General features: G+C 39.6%; 1 protein-coding gene across 6 annotated transcripts in view; it reads right to left on the reverse strand.

The window, feature by feature from the left end:
• DISC1 (DISC1 scaffold protein) overlaps positions 1 to 19474 on the reverse strand; it is a 188418-nt gene that overhangs the window by 138470 nt on the left and 30474 nt on the right. The window lies entirely within an intron of this gene.

Raw genomic sequence — 19474 nt, forward strand, 5'->3', positions numbered from 1 at the left:
GTAGAGCAAAATGCAAATATAATTATCTCCCTTGCCCACCACTTAACTTTTTCCATCCCAGTCAAAAAGGCAACTTTGTGTAATTTCACACTCCAGCTCTGCTTCTGAACTATCAGGACTACCTTGAGGAACAGCAGAACAAACCAAACTCCTGGCTGCTGAACAACCTTTGGAGTCAGAAGCTACTGCCACAAAATTCACCCTACAGCAGGAGGGCCAAAATCTGCAGGAGCTACAACTGCATAATTCCTTGGTTTGTGTGTATTTCTCAGTTATTTCTCAGTCTTAGTACAGATGATAAACCCTTCCAATTCCTGCTGAGATGCTCCGCTGATGGTTGGTTACCTCCAATGATGGTGCTGTTCAAAGTTAAAAGACTAGCAACCAGGAGAGTACAAGTGAATAATTCTCCTGCATTTCCTGACAGACTCAAGGTACCAGAGCAACCAAAATACCCAGCAATGAGCTGATGCAGAATTTGATGCCACAAGCTCCCCCTACTGCAGTCAGCATCAGCTGCCTATCCTCAGACTGCTTCTCCTTTCCTAGCAATGAGATGCCACTATACAGAAATCAGGTGGGGGAGGAACAGGAAGGAAACATGGTACTCAAAATAGTCCCTTCAAGAGAAGCAATGGAGAACACTGTCTACAAGATTTCTTAAGAGGGAGGACAGCTCAAGCATGCTCTCTGCCTCCCTGCAAGCTCTGCATTTTCCACCCATCAGCTCACACCAATTACAACCCAGGAAATTGCTGCCACCTTAAAATATATAACATTTCAGAATTTAGTGTACTGAACATCTGTGTTGCAGCAGAGTTGGGAAGTCTGAAAGCTTTAAAATATACAAGAACAGACACTTTTTAGCTGTTATTACAAAAGGAAGCATGACACATTGGCAGATATTTCCCTCCTCTAATTTATATTGAATTTAGGAGCATTCATTTAGCATTGAACAAAAAGCTACATTCTTAGACATTTTAACAGATGCTTCCTCCAAAGCACACCACCAAGATTTCCACCTACAGTTTACACCTCCAGTTAACACTGGAAAAAATCTATCTCCCCAGAAAGAAACTTCTCCCCAGAAAGTCACTAGTGCAAAGCTTGGGGCAGACTTTTATCATAAATTTTGACCAGTGCTCCCCAGCAGCAGTGTGACTGACAGACTGTCACTCAGACCTGTGCTGTGTTCTCCGGCTCTCGATAACAACAGCTAACAGGATTTAGGGGCACAAGCCACAGAACTCCACGGGTTTTGTGAGAGTGTAGGTGCAGTTACTTTCAACATCAGCAGGAACATAAGCAAGAAGCCACAAAGCCAGAAGGGCTTTGTCCAGCTCACCTCTGGGAAATTTGGGGGTTGAGAGAAAAATATCCAAGTCCTGACTTGGACAATTAATCTCTCTGGTTACTTGGCCAACGTTAGAAAAATTTTGCTTTCTCATGCTACTTTCTCCTCACCTGGCAATGATGTAGGGTAAACTATCCTCACAGCTGTTATTTCTGGGCTGAGCAGGACTATTTGGATAAACTTACAATTTCCTGTAACATGACTATCCTGAAAGGAAAGTCGTTATTATTTGCCACTAGCATCTCACAGAGGAGCCTCCAATGGAGGTTCCAACTGCACTAGGCTCAGACAAGGAAGGGTAGGGGGAAAGAAACCCTACTACAATAAATTAACAATCCACAAAATAAATGACAGCCAAAAGGACAAATGGAGAGAACAGTGCATCAGACCCACACTCTGGCTGAAAATTAGGGGCAATAATTTCAGCATACTAGAAGCAGCTTAATCTCCATTGCTCTTGATCTGACATTTCTGAAAAACACTGAGGTTTTATCATATCTTTAATAGCAACATTTTTAATATTAGGACCTTCATAAATATTTCACATTAGAGCATAAACTAACTACTTCCATAATTTTCTAAATGCAGGAGTAATCACATTTTTTAATGTGCCTGACATGCATAACAGTTAGTGAAATAGTGGGCAGTTTTCTGTATGTGACAACCTTAATAATTAGTCTTTGTAACTGCATGAAAATACAATTCCATACAGTTTCTATCCCCTACAGTCCTTCTCTTCAGATTTGCTGCATTTGTAAATTCCTTCAAACACCACAAGAGTTCACAGATAGGCATGTGAATGTTGGAGACACCATTTCTCCTTTAGCCAGTTCACAATACAAATTAAACAGTGCCCCACTGACTGTTTGCTTTTCAGTCTTTCACAGAGTTTCCAATGAAACCACCAAGATCCTTACATTTCCAATATGACTTGACAATAAAAATAACTTACAGTAACATCAAAAGATACACTAAAAGGGGAAAAAAGCTGATTGCTTGTGCCCTTTATTTGATAGCAACATTATTTTGCAAGCAGTGCTGACAGTACTGTCACTACATATGAGATTTCAGAGAAATGAAGAAAAGCACGTACCGCTGACTCCAGGTCAAATCTGCACCTTTAAAAATGTCAGGCTATGCAGCACAACGGCACAGACAACTATTGTGAATAAAACTGTACTCTGAAAGAAATCTCACAAGGCAAGGAAGCTCACAGAGATCCATGAAAGCTCCTTGGCTGGAAATACAGCTTATTCTTCTACTGGAGATGGTAAAAGAAAAGGCTTGGTGGATGTGTCCAATCAGTGCAGTTCATATACAAGAACTGTCAGCTGTATATCAATGTCAACTGCAGGGGATTCAATCCCAGTTCACCATGTCCCTTTCCTTGCTCCAGGAAGCTCTAAGCCAACATCCATCTATCTTCACTGCCTCTGAATAAATACCATGGATTGATTAGAAAACAGGTGACTCAATTACCAGTAAACCGTGCAGTGCTCTACAACTAATTGCATTATATTGTGAGATACTTGTCATTTTTTTAAAGTCAAAATACTTTAGAAATAAATTTTGATATGGGATTGTCTATATCTGGGCTTTTTTATCAAGGATTTTGTAACTAGAGACAGTCAGATTTTGTTGGGACTTTTTCATACCAGGCTCTATTTAAGCACATATTGTGAATCTAAAGTGCTTTGATCCAGCTGTCAAACAAAGAAAAGGATCCTTTATTATTGCCTAACCTGAATATATTGAGAACACCATCCTAAAGCATACTGTTTAAAAGATTTTTTTTTTTGTGAGAGAAGCCACAAAGTAGCACAGATAACATAAGCAGTGTTCCACAAAGGTTTATCTTCATACTTTTAAAAGCCATGTTGCAAAAATGCAGAACAAAGCAGCAAAAAAGTCTAGGCTAAGGAACACCAATGAGTAGAGGGAGAGTTGCTTTCAGCTGAAGTCTGAAAGAAAACAGCACAGACTTTGAAGTGTGGTGTATATTAAATTGTGCTATGTTTCCCAAGAACTACAACAGGGGAAGAAATCAGCTTGCAGTTCTGCTTAAGCCACCAGCTACAGATCAACACCATCAAACAAAATGCAATTAGGTAACGTTATCTCCCTTCTGTGGCAAGGCATCCTGATGAAAAGGTATAAAATACTATTTCTTATTGATTGAATATTACACATAGAGAACTATAAAGAGAATATAAATGTGTGCATGCAGCCCCAAAGAAATTGCTCTGAAAAAACTCTACAAGGAAACTTGAAGCTTCTAGAAACAAAAGAGGAGAGAGAAAATAAATAAGTCTTTGTGGTACCAGAGCTGAAAACAGTACATCCATTCCTTATGGATGAGTAGCTGGATGCCATAATTTTACTTTAAGTTAAAGCAATCTTTTTTCTGCCTCTCTTGTTCCCTGTATTCTCCTTCTGGAGCTCCCACAATACTGCTCAATGTTTGCTTGTCTTTCAGGTCCCCACTCTCACATTTAATACTCTACATAATCTCAAATATATATATATATGTATATATATATCTAATTTCATTGTTTCTTCCTTATTCCCAGTGCTCTTCAAGAACTAAAACTGCACCATCAAATTGAGCTGATAGCCTTCCCCAAGCACTCTGCGCCAGTAGATGCAAAACCAAAAACTGTTTTAAAACTTTATTTCAAAAAATAAAGGCAAATTTTAAAATAGCAAATAAAAGATGCTAACTTAGTTCAGCCTAGCCACTTTTCCAATTTCTACCATCCATCACTGTTCTAGCACACAGCAGTTACACTGTTCTGCTTTATACAGTAAAGGCCATATCCTAAGAAATCAAGCAATAAGAGAGAACAGCTGACAACATTTGTCCTTTGTTCTCAGACTATTCTGACTGTCAAAACAAAAAATTGATTATTAAGGTCAACTAGTCCAACCCAACTGCAATAATGAGAGATATCTTCAACTAGATCAGGTTACTCAGAGCCCCATCCAGCCTGACCTTCAGTGTTGCTAGAGATGGGGCATAAATCCATCACTCACCTCTGCACAACCTGTTCCAGTGTTTCAAGCACACTCACTGTAAAAAATTTCTGCCTTGTATCTAGTCAGATCCAATAATTTCCACCAGGAAATTACTGATCCAGGAATCAGAATCCAATGGCAAAGAAAATCATTTAAACATAGAATAGCTGCTGACTGTTAATATTTGGTGACTGGTTGCCTGTCCTTCCATTTGAACTTGGCTTTATTAAACAATTCCCTCTCAGCAATTCACAGGTACTCTTACACCCCAGTTTCTCTCCTCATTGTTTCTGCCCCTTGATCCTATACCCTTCCCACATCTTCCAGACAGCATCTCCTTCTCTAGTCTTTTCCTTTCCAAAAACAGAAAAAATACAATTTTTTAGCTATCTGACTTCATAATACATATGTATTTACCTTACATATACAAGTACCAAGCTCTTGTCTATTTCATACCTACCATCTTCAACATTGCTTTCCCAAGACTGTTTGTGGTACCAAAGCATAAACACAAAACATTTAAATAATTTGGGGCAGTGGAACTGTAGTTGGATCCTTTGGAAGGTAAAAAATAATATAAAATATCAAATGTAAAAGCTGCACACCCTTTTTTATTTTTTCCCCTGTGGACATTAATCTCAAGCACACTTTGTCCTATTGATCCTGAATTCAAAAACATTCTGCATTCCTGACATTCCCAAAAATGTCACCAAATTCTGTAAAAAACCAGAAAGTTTGTGGGGCTCAGAGCACTGCACAAAGTGAACGTCTCTGAAGGAACAGAGTCTCAGGCTGAACTGGATCAAAGCCACATCTCACTGCAAGAACCTCAGAGGAGGCATTTCCTCAGCTATCAAGCTGTACTTTATGTTGGCAGCTTCTTATTAGCTTAAGCAGGTTCTTACTGTAAAAAATCGCTTGTGTTTTGTTAAGCTGATGAGACAACACCTCCCTGAAACAGATCTCTACCAACACATAATGGCATTGGGACAGTCAATGCCATCACCACGTTCAGCCTGTTACAGAGGCTTCCAGAAACAACAAAGGCAGCAATTTCGTCAAGCTTTGTCTTGGAGCTGCCCAAATTCCACCACCAGGGAAAAAGAATGGAACAGCTAAATACAAGGCAGGCAACCACCCCACATTATGTGAGGTAGGGTCAGAAGATGATGAAACACTTACATGATTTGCTTAAGAAATCAAACATTCTACAAACAGCAGTGTAGGAATATTGCAGAATTTTTTATTTACCCATCCTCAGCCATCCACCAGTACTTTTTCAGAATTCTTTTGTGGAATTATCAGCAGCTCAGGAGTATTACAGGAAGCAAAACAACAATTAGGAATTGTTTGATTTCCCTATGGGAAGCTGACAAAACAATGTGTCTGTTCTGCATTGAAAAGATTTACATGAACACATGAAAAGAATTAGCATTTAAAATCTCAGCAACATAGGTATATTTCCCTTATTGCTGGTTCCCATAAGCCTCACAAAACACTGGACGCTAACCAAAATATCCCAGGAACCTGCAAATCACAAGCATAGCATACCAAAAAAAAAAAGAAAAACCCAGGAGTAGCTATAGGTATAATGAAGATAGCCCATCTAGAAATAGTCATTTTTCTTAGTCCACAGTTTCTTTTTATGCATCTACACATACCTACATTTTGAGGCAAAGAGAAAACATTTGGGATCTACCATTGGCATGGGTTCATGGAATGGGTTGGTTCTGCCATGCCTGTGCCAGGTGGCTTCAAGTCACACTGGGTAGTCTCCCACGAACACCAATTCTACAGTGCTGCATTACCAATAACCTTATTTCATTCAGCTTCTAGGTCCTCTGTCTGTAAAAACAGACAGCAACAATTGCTCCATAGGGGCCTCATTAGGCTTAATTAAGATCTCACCTGTGTGAGGTCTTCACCTAAAAGGATAGGTGTAATTACACAACTTGAACTGCTCCTTGCATAAGAAACCTTGTATTAACCCCTTCATAATTTGAGCTTTGCAGACTGTTCCATATGAAAGACTCTCACCCACTGGAGTCACCTCTTAATCTTCTCTTGTCAAAAGCAGATGAAGCCAATCATCTTTCCTGTTTTAACAAATGGGAAACTGGAGTTTGTTTGTTTGTTTTTTAATCATTATTCCCCACCCTACTTCCATTCTCATATGCCCTTTAACTTTTTTACCCCTTTCATCCTGGCTCTGAGCTCCTGGAAGTGTTTTAGGTGTAAGAACTACTCCTCAAGCGTGCTGGACAGAGGGTAGAGCTGTGCAGGACAAAGTCAGCAGAGGTCAGGAGGGGAAAGAACAAAGGCTCTCCAAGGAAGTTCCACAGCTCTTTAACTCTACTTTGGAGCCCTTCAGCAAGGCAGTTATGAACGAGACAATAGCAGCGGCCACCCAATGACAGCCACTGCAAGAAGTCCAACCTGCAGATATGCAGAAGAGCCTCTCAAATGCCCAACCTGAGTGGAATGCAGCAGTGCCAAGGCACCTTCACTGGTCCTCACACTTCAAGCTACAAGACTTGACAATTTTGCATACAGGCTCAAGCCTGAGCCCATGAAGTGTCACTGCCCCCAGCAGCATCTCCCACTGTTCAGCAGAGCCTCCAGAGGCTGGAAATGAAGGCTGCCAGACCACTGTCTGTGTTGACAGAGCCAGGTGAGAAGGAGAAAGAGGAGCTAAGTGGGAGTCTGATGGATGCACAGCTAGAAATGGAGCTTGATGAGAGGAATTTGGATATTGCCATGATCTCCAAAAGTGATTCAGAAAAGCAGGTGCTCCAGAAAGGATGAGAGATCTGTCATTTTTATAGAAATCCACATACAAAAGACAGAACATACTTCAAGTCTGATCCTGTTGTAGACCCCAGAATTGCAGCTCACCAGATGCAGGTTCTGCTTCCAGCCCCTGCAGCACATAAAGTAAATGCATCAAAACCGGCTATCTTTTGTGCCATGCATTAGCTACAAATGAAAACTTTGCAATAAAATAGTTTTTATACAGTTTCATATTAACTCTATATAATCTCTACTTTCTTTGTGAGTTACAATCAAAAAGCATTGCTACACTAGTGAATCTTGCTATGAATTTCACTCTATGCCAGTACACCCACACAACCTGTTTTACCACAGCAAAATAAACATTTCTATCCAGCCTTCCCCCTTGACTCTGTCCAGCATCATCCTCTGCTATTGAAATTGTTTGATCAGATTGTCTTTGAAGTAACAAATAATATGTTAATGTGTCTGTTGTTAACAGCAACACCTAATTATTTTCCCCTTCCAAATATCTCCTGCAAATCTAACAGAAGAGACCTGAACTGCTTTCCCCTCCCACACCCATTCAGCTCCTTTTTACTTTACCTCAACAGACAGCTTAAGAACTGTGGTAAAATATGTAGATCAGACAGATGGCATTTGTTGCTCTTTTCTCAGTCCTGCTGCTCAATGGTTTTGAAAAGCCACAATAATTCATTACTTAGGTAGCATCAGGTAAATCCTGAGCTCCACTACAACTTTTTCTTATCCATTTTGGAGGTGGAAAGTATAAGACCCTTCCATCAGAGCAGAAAGAGATACTGGATTAGAACAAGACACCTGAAATAACTGACTTTCAGTCTTTGCTTTTAAGTTTCTCCTCAACAAACACCATCTTCTCCCTACTTTATTTTAAGATGTGAAGAGCAGCTGACATCTGCACTTCCTAGCTGGAGCAGAGGGGCAGAATGGTTTGATTCTCCTTTTATGGCTCTCTTTATGCTATCCACCACCCTCACTCTAGAGTGTGCTTATAGCTCTTTACTCCTTCCCACAACCAGAACTTCCCTCTTCCCAAATGATATTTCTGTAATATATTAATAAATAACCAAGAAAGCTATTATACACATACACGTGTGGCCAGCCTCTTGAAAGACATGGCTTCCTTGTCATACATTGAAAACTGTTTAGCTTTTATTCCTCTTTTCTGTTTATGAAACAAGTAGCAAGATTAAAGTACAGAAAACTGTTGTTACTTGGTTACAAAGCAATGCAGAAATAAAAAGATAAGCCAACCAATAGATTTTACTCTGAAATATCATTGTTAGATAGGGTTTCCTGGAATCTCAGTTAACCAGCATTCAAATTGCAATTTAGGCAGCGTTCATTTCTAAGCAAGTTGTTCCTTAGTGATAAAAGACATGCAAATCACTTTTATCACATTATTTACTAGTGGCTCCACATTTCCACACATTACTGCTTCCAAACAATAAGCTCCCATCAAGTCAGTGTTCCATCAAATCTGTCAATTGCAACTCATTTGGTGCTACAGGAAAAGCTGACACATTGCATAAAGGTCAAGTGGAAAAATGTCCCTTCCAGTACATCAGTGTCTAGATTGGAAAAGGTCACTCCATCTAATAATTGCTACTACAGAAAATAACTTTGTTGTAATCTACATCATAGAGAAAAAAAAAAAAAAAAAGAGTTCAAGTACTTCATTTTTTTCCCAAGACATGACAAACTAACATTACTGTCATCTCATGACTGGAGGTCAGTGGGCTTTGGAGTATTTAATTAGAACTCAAAGGACTGTAGTATGGCAAGTGATGATACACCCATTTTATGGACAGCTCACCTGAAGCAGACTGAAATACCTTGCCTAAAGTTAAAATAGCAAAAAGCAAATATGATTATGTTGACTACAAAACAAAGCAAAAAAGGAAATCTGTTGTGGGTTTGGGTTTTTTCTTTCTTTTAGCTCCTTATTCCTGTCTTATCAAAACCTTTTTCTTCTTCTTAAAAAAGCAGCACTTAATAATTTGTAACATCACAGTATGTTGTAAAATATAAAACTAACATATACAAATACAGAAATTAGCATCAAACCACTTTAATGCTGGAGCTGAAATCCTAAGGCTAAGTGATCAAAAACCCAACCTACACAGACACATGACCCTTGTCACCCAGGGAAGCTTGGAGTAGTACTGAGCAATGATGGAAGAGAAAGGAAAGGAAGATGTTTGGGTCCTCCTCATCTCACTACATCTCTCTACCACTCAATTCATACACAACTCAGTTTATTCTCAGCTTTACTCAGCCATTACTAACAAAAGATTAAAAATTCAGCACTATTGCTTAAGATTCAGATCCTGTATCATCAAGACAAGTTTGGAAGAAATTTGGCAGTTACTGGGAAGAGTAGTAGAAATATTTTAGAGTCAACTCTAAAACAAGCAAAAATAAAATTATCATGCAATCAATGCTGTGATTGTAAGCACAGGGTTTCCAGATTTACTGCATAGCAGGTTAGGTCTAATAAGACTTTCCAGATAGTAGTTGAATAGAACTAAAAATTACCTGCATCCTAAGAAACTTTAGATTAAAATAAAAAGAAACAACATTCTGTTGAAGAAAAAGAAAGCTAACCAGAGACAGCTGCAACTCTGTCCCTAAGACACAGAATAAACATTAACTACCTGAATGTTTCCAGAATGAGATAAGGGAAATTAAATCACCAGTAAGAACAGAATCAGCCATCTTGTCATTAAGTACTCCAAGGGATACAGCAACAGGTATCTGAAGTCATGTACCCCTTGTTCAAAGCATTATCGTCTCTCCATTAAAAAGAAAAAATCTGGCATAGCACAGTAACATGTATCTCCTTTCATCGGTTTTCACTTCCACAGGGAAGAGAAGGCTGGAAGCTGGCAAAGGGGCAGGGCGGCATTCTTCAGACCTCTTCACTGCCACTTCAGCTGCCACATGCAAGAATGGGAGTGATGTTTGTTTTACCCTCTGGCAGGTTTCCTAACTGTGTCAAATTCAAGTAGTTATTCAAATATACTCAATAACAACACTATCAAGACCTTAGAAAGCCACAATGGTTTTGTCAGTGACAAGCACAATGAATGATGGCAGCATCAGAATGTTAGGCTGCAAGCAGCTCCAGTTAAGAAAATCCTAAAGAAAAGAGCTACTCAGTAAGAGACAGAAAATGTAATTTTTAAATTTTTATGCTAATGAAACACTGTTTGATTAATGTTCCTCAATGTGTAGATACTTTACCTGTAACTGCATTGACACACAACAATATTCTGAAGAATACCACCCAGCATCCCCATTCTGGAAGAAGTTATTTGTTTAGTTGGAGGTTTTTATCAAATAGATGCATACTGTGTAAATAACATTTGCCCCAGGCCACTGCCTCCTATCTGAGGAGGTGAAAGCTTATAGATCCAGAACCTAAATATAAAGAATCTGATATTCACTGAAGCCAGTGGAATTCTCAGATGCACAGGCTGAAGTGGTTACATGAGCTTAAGTTGAAGGAAAAAAATTATTATTTTGATTTATGAAGGGCTAAAAAGAAAAATTTACAGATGCTACCTTATACCTTTGCCAGCACAATAAGTACATAAAACAAAACACAGGCATATTACACCAGCAGAAGAAACCAAAACAATCTTGAAGTGACAAGAATTGCCAGACTAGATCAGACCAGGGTCCATCCAGCACAGGATCCCGCCTGCAGCAGTGACAACTGGATGTTTCAACACTTCAAAGGATAGAGAGAAAAGCCTACAGGGCAGCCTGCCAGCCTCTGCAATACTGCACCCACCTCTGGTGCAGGGAAATCCTGCAGACCTCTTTCAGCAAGCTCCAGGAATTACCAGGCTGCTGTGTCTTATATTTAATGCAATTATCCAATGAAGAACACTTAGAAATAAACCCACAGACAAAATCCCTTCGTATCAACTTTCAAAAAAAACTTTCCAGAAATAACTTTTTTGACCACATTTAGGCAGAAGGTAAAATCAGGTTCAATAGGCAATGTGTCAAATACACAAAAGAGTATAATAAAAAATGCAACAAAGTATTTCCATGAAGTTTCAAAGAAAGTAAAATTCTAATGTTGCTCTTTTAAAAATCTCCGATTGAATACTTCCCTCTGTACAACTGCCTTATCTCCTACATTATATCCCAGTTACTGAGCTTCACCAATGATCAAAAGTCTTTGTTTCTAAAACAAAAATTTTACAGAAGTTCTCCCTGATGCCGCATCATTTGCACTGTCATCATATTCACCTACTTCCTCCACTGTTATTAAACAAGATAATTAGCATAAAGGTTTAAAAAAGTCAGAAATAAATTGTTATAAGAAGCAATAATATCTCTTGTTCAGTTCAGGCATTTTTGGTCATTCCACCCAGTTTCCCAAATTTTCCTTTGGAAGCTAAACAAGCCATCATTTGTTCTTGTGCTTAACACAACTCTCTAAATTGCTCATTGTCTAAACAAAGGGTTAAGATAGTCAGATATTAAGATATCCTCTAGCTCTGTGACTTCTCCTTTCTTAGTTTGGCTTTATTTCTAAAACAGCACCGGCTGGGGCTGAATTTGCACAGCAGGAGCCCTGGCAACTAACTCCTCACAGCCAAAGTTAAGGCAATAAGCAAAGAGATAGCCCTTTTGCCAGGAAGGGAGCCCAAGCAGAGTATTTCTAAATGAACAAGTACAAAACACCAAAGGACAAAATCCACCCAGAGACAGCAGCTCTGACAACCCCAAATTTACCACTGGTGTCACCCTGATAATTAGCACTTCCTTGTCCACCATGGTCATCCCCACAGATTGCAGTAACAAGCAGCTGCTTATGCTTGGAAGCAGCTGAGCAATAAAGGAAGAGCCATTCAAATACTGAACACAAATCAAGCAGGGAAAGAGCACCACCTGCACAAAGACTATGCACAGGCAGTTCAGCACTGACCATATCATAATGCTGCCAAGTACACCCCAAATCTACTGGATGTTTCTCAAACAGATATTTGAGGCCAAATTAGGCTCCTCATGAACAGAAGGAAGCAGAATCAGTGATAGAATACCAGGTTGGAAAGTACCTCAGGGATCACCTCATCCGATCTCTCTCAGAGATGCACAGTCTAGACAAGACAGCCCAGGACCCTGCCCAGCTGAACCTTAAAGGTATCCAACATTGAGAAATGCACCACTTCCCTAAGGAGATTATTCCAATGACCGACTGGTTTCATTGTGAAAAATTTTCCTTGTGTCTACCTGGTATCTCTCCAGGAGTAATTAGTGCCCATTACCCCTTGTCTTTTCATGTCATTCCTTGCAAAAAGGGACTCTCCATCTTCTTTGTACCACCTTTTAAATATGGGGACATAGTGACAAGGTCTCTCCCTAAGCCTTTTTTTTCTAAAGGCTGAACAAACCCAGTTTTCTCAGCCTTTCCTCACATTGAAGGCTCCCAGTCCTCTTGTGATCTTTACGGTCCTTCTCTGGACCCTCTCCAGCCTGTCCATATCTTTTTTTTGTGCAGCAGGGACCAAAACTGAACTCAGTATTCCAGGTGTGGCCTGACAAGTCCTGAGTAAAGTGGGGAAAAGCTGTAAAGCAGGACAGTCATGAACTTCATGAGAGTTGGCAGTGATGAAACATTCATTCAACTATTTGACCTTACCCTGAGATCCCAAGAACATTCTTTGATTGGAAATAAGCATAGCACCAGCTTCATCCTAACCTTCAAAAGAAGTCTGCAGCAGTTAGTTAATCTTGGCTGAGCAGAATATTAACATCAAGGAAGTCTCTCTATCTCTCTATTGCAAGTAGGTTTGGGTTGTTACTTTAAGCCTCTTTGCATAGAAGGGATGACTGGTACTTTTTTTGACTTTTAACTGACCCCAGTATCATTTGTCTACTTGCTTGGAAGCCAAGATGATAGGCTTGTGTGCTACACATCACTTCAAAAAAAGACCTCCAACTGTCAAGAGTCAATTGGCCTGCAGATGAGAACTGAGGAAGAAAAATCTAGTATCTCACACTGTCTTCTTCATTTTTCCAAAGGTTATCCAGTCTACTTTGGTAAAGGGAGCCTTTCTGGTGGCCTAACAGGGCTGTAAAAAGGCTTTCTTTGCTTTCCCAAGGGAGCTTTAAAAGTTCTGCATCCCAGCAATACTTCTTTTAGGTAGGCATTGGAGATATTAGGAATACTGTGTGCTGTTGCATTACAAGACAGATTAATCTTGGATATTAAAAAGAGACTTTGATAATTCTGGGCAGATATGAAGTATAATTTTGTAATGTATAGGGGAGAAGAAATTAAGATTGTGTAAAAAAAGCATGAGAAAGAAGACACTCCTTAGGTGTAATAGGCACCAACTATACATACCTGAATAACCAACCATCCAAACAACTCCTCAGACCTTCCTACAGACAAAGAAATGTGAACCCTAAAGGAATCTGTCTTACATGAAAAAAATTCAAAAACCCCTCATCACTCTTGGCTAAGAGCACAACAGCTTCTAGGATCCTGCTTCAGCAGTGGGGAAGGCACACAAGCCACTGACCTGCCCACTTCTGTCACAGAAAGAACAGATCTGGGGAAGTATAGAGAAGGCCAGGCAGCACACTGGACTCCAGAGCAGGGAAGTAGAGCACAGAAGTTCCCTTTTCTAATGGAAATAGAGAAAAGGTTGCCTCTTAGGAAAGGGAGAGCCAGGAGTGTTTTGAATCAAGGAGGGCACACTTCCCTGAAGAACTAATTTTCCATCCCTCCTAACTCCAGCAATCAAAAATGATTTTGTAAGCAAACATTCAGGTCACGATTAGCTGCTCTTATCAACATTCTCTCTGAACAATTATAGGTATTGGCAAGGAGGTTTCTATTAAGGAATTGTACATTATCAAATAAAAGCAGGCAAAAAGGGCTACTAGACAAATTAAAAGCATGCAAGGCAAACTTGGCCACTGACTTCAGAAAGACAGGAGAAACAATGCTGTTTTCTTGCACCCAAGGGAGGCCAGGAAATGTGGCAAACATCATTAATGGAACAGTCCCTACTGTGCATGCATGGAGGTACAGGAAACCTCTCAGAAGAGGCCTGTTAAAGTCAAATGTCAAGTTTGCTGCCTTCAAGCTGCAGCCCAAAAGACACTTGTCCAGCAGAACCAGCTACATTATCCGCCCCAAGGATTCCAGCCCTCACATGACCTACACCTCTTGCAGTCAGCACAGAACTGAGCACTGGCTTAAACAGGGACTAAATTCATTGTTTTTTCCTCATCTGAGCAAAAGCAGCATTTTTCAGGACACTTTAACCAGCCCAAAAAGCTTTGTTTCACTTTTTTTGACACAATGAATATTTTTTCCCCACATTTAAGAAACAAGTGTGTCACAAGTAAAGAAAGTAAGTCAAATACAGCTCAGCTGCTTTGCTGCCCACACTGTTCCCAAGTAACTCCCATCTGTTTGCACTGGTGAGCCATTGACACACAGACAGGCAGCCTCGCCTTCTCCTTTCTTGATTGAAAAGGAAAGGACTTGTCGTCTTTTTTATTTTTTTCTCCCTCTGAGAGGAGCAATAACAATATAATAACTTTAGCATGTAAGGCTGCCCCTATATATTCAGCCTGAGTGGGTCAGTCAGTACAACACTTATAGGCAGAAAAAGCCTAAATATTTTGAAAGCAGGAGCAGGGCAGAGAGAAACACCTCTTATATAAAGTAAAGGGTAAGTTCACTCAACAAGCAAAGTGGCAACAGTGCATGACATGCGGAGTAAAGATTATTTGTTTCTCTGCCAGATTTCTCTCCTCCTTCCTACCTGAAACATCATGATTGTTTTCAAAAATGCTCCCAAAAAAAAAAAAAAAGTAAGAGCCATTTAAATTAAATAGTAGCATCCTATGTATTCCTCATAGTAACTCCTGGCAGTTACAGGTGGGGAAATAAGCACCTGAGACAGGAAACATAAAACTGATAAAACTGCACAAAACTCAGACTTCTCTACACACAGACATGAACAGATTTATGATGGCAGAATAATTATATCAGAAAACCAATCTAGCAGCAGTGCTTCTGCAGGCACATTGCGCTGAAACAGAATTAAATTTTAATTCTGAAGTAATTCTACTTCGGATTTTTTTCCCCCAAAATGATTCTTGTTTTTATCCTCCTCAGTGTCTTCAGGATTTCTTTCCCTGGAAGATCTTGTCATTTTACACAACATTGTGAATTGTTTTGGGCTTTTTTACACACACATGTTGAGACTTCTTACCCTAGGTTCTGCAAGGCAAGTGACACAGCCTGACCAGAACCCCTTTGTTCAGAACCCCTCACTATTTTCATTATTATTAGCCAACACCAGAAAAACCAGCTGTCAAAGCCTACCTGTGAATGGGGCTATTCCAGCTCTCACTCAAAAGTGTTTTCTCCACCACATAAAGGTAGTAATTAAAATATTTCAAACCAACACCCCTGCACTTCAATATGAATTTGAGTTTGATTTTAATTACAGCTGTGTACTTAAAGGAGCTGAGCTTTTTGATTTATTCCTTTTGTTTGTTCTTAGAAAGGCCAGGACAGCAGATTCTCTATGAACATGGGCAACAAAGCATGGCATTTGGCCTGTGAATACAGAGCAGAAGATAATTGCTTGTACACATTTGAAGGAGGTCAGAGTCAGTGTAGCTTCCTTAAGTCACCAGGGCTGCTTTCTCAAACCTGTAAACACAAGAACTCAGCAGAACTACTAATGGGCTATTGAGCTTTCTGCTTCCAGTTCACCAGTTTGACTCTTTCTCAGATTAAGGATTGAGAAATCAGTTCCCCTTGAAATCAATTCAAATACCTTGAGTGGTATTTGAAAGATGAGGACTTTTCAGCAATAACCCTGCCAGTAGGCTTTGCACTGTGTTATGGGGTGCAGCAGTAACCTTTTCTCTCTGCATTCCTACATGCTCATGATTAAGAAAACCATTTAATTTCAAATTACTCCCATTGAGAAAGCTATTGCTGCCACTCAGGATTCAGACTGAAAAGAGCCCAGCTTCAGCACAGTGCAGCCAAAAGTCATCCCATTACATCATATGCTTTTTTAAAAAAAATTTAAAAATACATGAGGGCATGTCATACTCATTCGATAACATAAGAAAAATTTACTTACAGGTTGTTTTGCTGAGGGAATTTTAAACACACATTCCACTTTAAAACTATAAAACTCTTAGCACTAAAAATAATTTGCTTCAAAAACAGATAAATTAGAATTAAGTTCCAGAATTGGGCTGATAGTCACAACCCTATTCATATGTCCTTTTTTTTGATACCATTATTCATTTCAAATTATGCACAACTCTAGAAGCTACAGATAATGGCTGATCTTCACCTCTATAAGGAAAACTGGAGCTGAAAAAAAAAAAAAAAAATCACACCATTTAGTGACAGCAGCTTTTCCACCTGTGCTTTCAGAAGACCTTTTATTAGCCAAGTTCCTCCAGAAGTTTCTAAAAATACTTTTTATTCCAGCAACATTTGTTTTACTGCTATTGGTATGTACAATGGGAAATTCCAAACTACTTGCTTTTGAATTTCCAATTTTCTAGTAAGCGATCAGTATTTATGTTTCATAAAAAGAAATACTTCCTAGATAGTAATTTTCGTTATCTACATGTTCTCTTGGTTATTCACATTTAATGAAGCAGGTAAAACTGATAATGTACTTGACATCATCAATTACCAACTACTACAAAATACCAAATTGACAGTTTTAGAGAAGCAAATATCTTATTCTCACTGTGAAGTTTCAAAGGCAAGCATGAAGTCTACTGATTTGTAAAGCAAAGCTAGAACTGTCTTTTCCCTTCACACAGACCACAGCACCACACTACTGCCTATAACACATATATCACAGCACCACAAAACAGGCAGCACAAGGCTTGTCCTGCTAACTAGTCAGCCAGGGCAACTAGTAAAGTTAGAACAGTAATACAAACTTTCAGGCATGAAAACTCTTCCACACCTATGTGTCTAAAAGCTTGTCTGATTATGGTCAGACTCCTAAAGATATTTCTCTGCAACAAACCTTGTCTGGAATTTATGGCCCTGCAAAATCCTGCACTGAGAATGAGTTTTTAACTCCAGAAGGCCAACACCCATACCCATAGCTAATGACTAACCTCATTTGCCTCACAACACAAAAGGAAGAAAACAAAGAAAAATTTCCCACATATTTTGCACAACTGAAATCCTAGAGTTAGGCAAAAATCTTATAAAACACATTTGTTCAACAGTGTTTAAGTAGTGAAGTGATATTGTTACTCCTGTCCAATTGGAGATGTCTCCTGTGTGTTCTCACTCAGTGTAACTCAAGTGCACGAGCTCTGCAGAACACATCAGTTGTACCTCTTTGCACCATGCCCCTTGAAAGTTTCTGCAGGCAAGAGGCAGAAACTGAACTGTCTGAAATTTAGATATTGCAATTCCTGATCTTAGAACAACCTATTCCAAGGGTTGGGTATTAGGACAGCACAGAAACATTGAGAAAAATAAATCAGATAAAACCCCACTCATTTCTAAGCAGGTCTTATTTTTGAGACCAACATACCAAATGATTCAGTATTTAACACACTCCCTGACACTGGTGCAAGGCAACAGCACACAACACATATAAATCCAAATGGGTTTTGTTCTGTACTTCCCCCTAGTTTCTCAAGAAGCTGAATGACCTCTGGAGAGTTTCTAGCTAGCAGGGTTAAACCCTTTTCTCCAAGATGTCATTTCTCCAGGGAGTCATTAGCAGGGAGGCATACAGGAGCACATAGCAGTGCCAGAGGCACACCCCAACAAATAGCCACAAATAAATCAGATAAATAGCACACCTCTGCCATGATCTAAGCAAAAAAGGCTGTACATCTTTATTTGTATGTGGCTCCAACATCATGTTAGAATTATGCCTCCAAACCACAGCACCTCACCTTACTTTGTTTCCAACTTAAACTTCAAACCAATTCACCTTACTAATTTAATCTACTTTTTTCACACTTTAAAAAAATCTCAGTGAGCACAAAGATGTCCCAGTCACAGGAACCCTGACTGGTATTAAACTGGTAAGCAAGTTTAAAACCCACATTACCTGACATCAGTTTGGATGCTCCCACAGTCAGCATTTCCTATGGCCTCACTGTCATTGTCCAACACATGCTATTGTATAAGAGCGCTCGGAATTTAAAATTTCCCCACTTGGCTGTTTTCATTAATGCTTACTGCCACAAACTTATCACTGTCCTAAGAGCACTAAAGATCTCCATGGAACACCATGTTTGCTACTTTCACCTTCTACAGGCTAATGATAAGAAAGAAACACTCAGAAGCTTGCATATGCCAAAGGCAGTGAAGCATCAGAGAGCACAGACACATTTGCAGAACAATGAACACACCTCAGTGTGGGCAGCTTGGCCTGGACAGGTGGACATGGAGAAGAGGAAGGAAATCTGAAGGTAAAGCAGAAGTTAATTGACTTGAGGCAATCCCACATTGCAGGGGAGTTTGGAAAGCAATGGAAGGGCTGCAGAGATGTCCAATAAAAACATCCTATTAAGGAATTTGACCAGACACGACTGAAGAATCAGCAAAGAGCATTACCATTTCCCCACAGAAGACTCACACTGAAAAATTTTCCTGTTTGCTTTCAAATGAAAGTCACGTTAATTCAGCATCCTTTTAATCCAAATTCACAAAGAAATTGCATTATCATGACATCTAGAAGTTTCTGCCCATGTTCAGTCATCTATTAAGCAGATAACAATTGAAAAGAGCAGGTGTCCCCCTTCCTTTAGAATTTTTATATCCAAAGTGTAAGACAAGGGCAACAAAATCAATTTCTAGTTGTTGGTTGAATTAATAGCCATGCTGTCTCCAGTGGTCATATTGCAAATGAAACACAGTTTTCTTATCTGGAGCTGATATTTCTAAAGAGCTAGGGAAAGATAAGTCTGTCCTGAATATAAAATTTGTTTTCAAGTGCAAAGCAAGCAGATGGGCTGGCTGGGTATCAGGAGAGCCATGTCATTCATTCAGTGGGTACTGTCCAGATAGCACATCAACACTTCTCCCAAGTTACACCCATCAGAACCCAACGCTTCAAATAGCAATTCAGCAAGTAAGATCTTAAATTACCCATAATTGCTTATTTTGTTCATATTTTTGTCATTGCTTGTTTGTTTGTGAAAGACCAGCCAGGCTGTCTGGGAACAGCTTGGCTGCATCATGGACTGAAAAAGAGAGCCCGAGTGCCCTAGGAGGGTGGCCGGCAGTGT

This window comes from Motacilla alba, chromosome 3, assembly GCF_015832195.1.
Source record: "Motacilla alba alba isolate MOTALB_02 chromosome 3, Motacilla_alba_V1.0_pri, whole genome shotgun sequence".
NCBI classification, from domain to species: domain Eukaryota; kingdom Metazoa; phylum Chordata; class Aves; order Passeriformes; family Motacillidae; genus Motacilla; species Motacilla alba.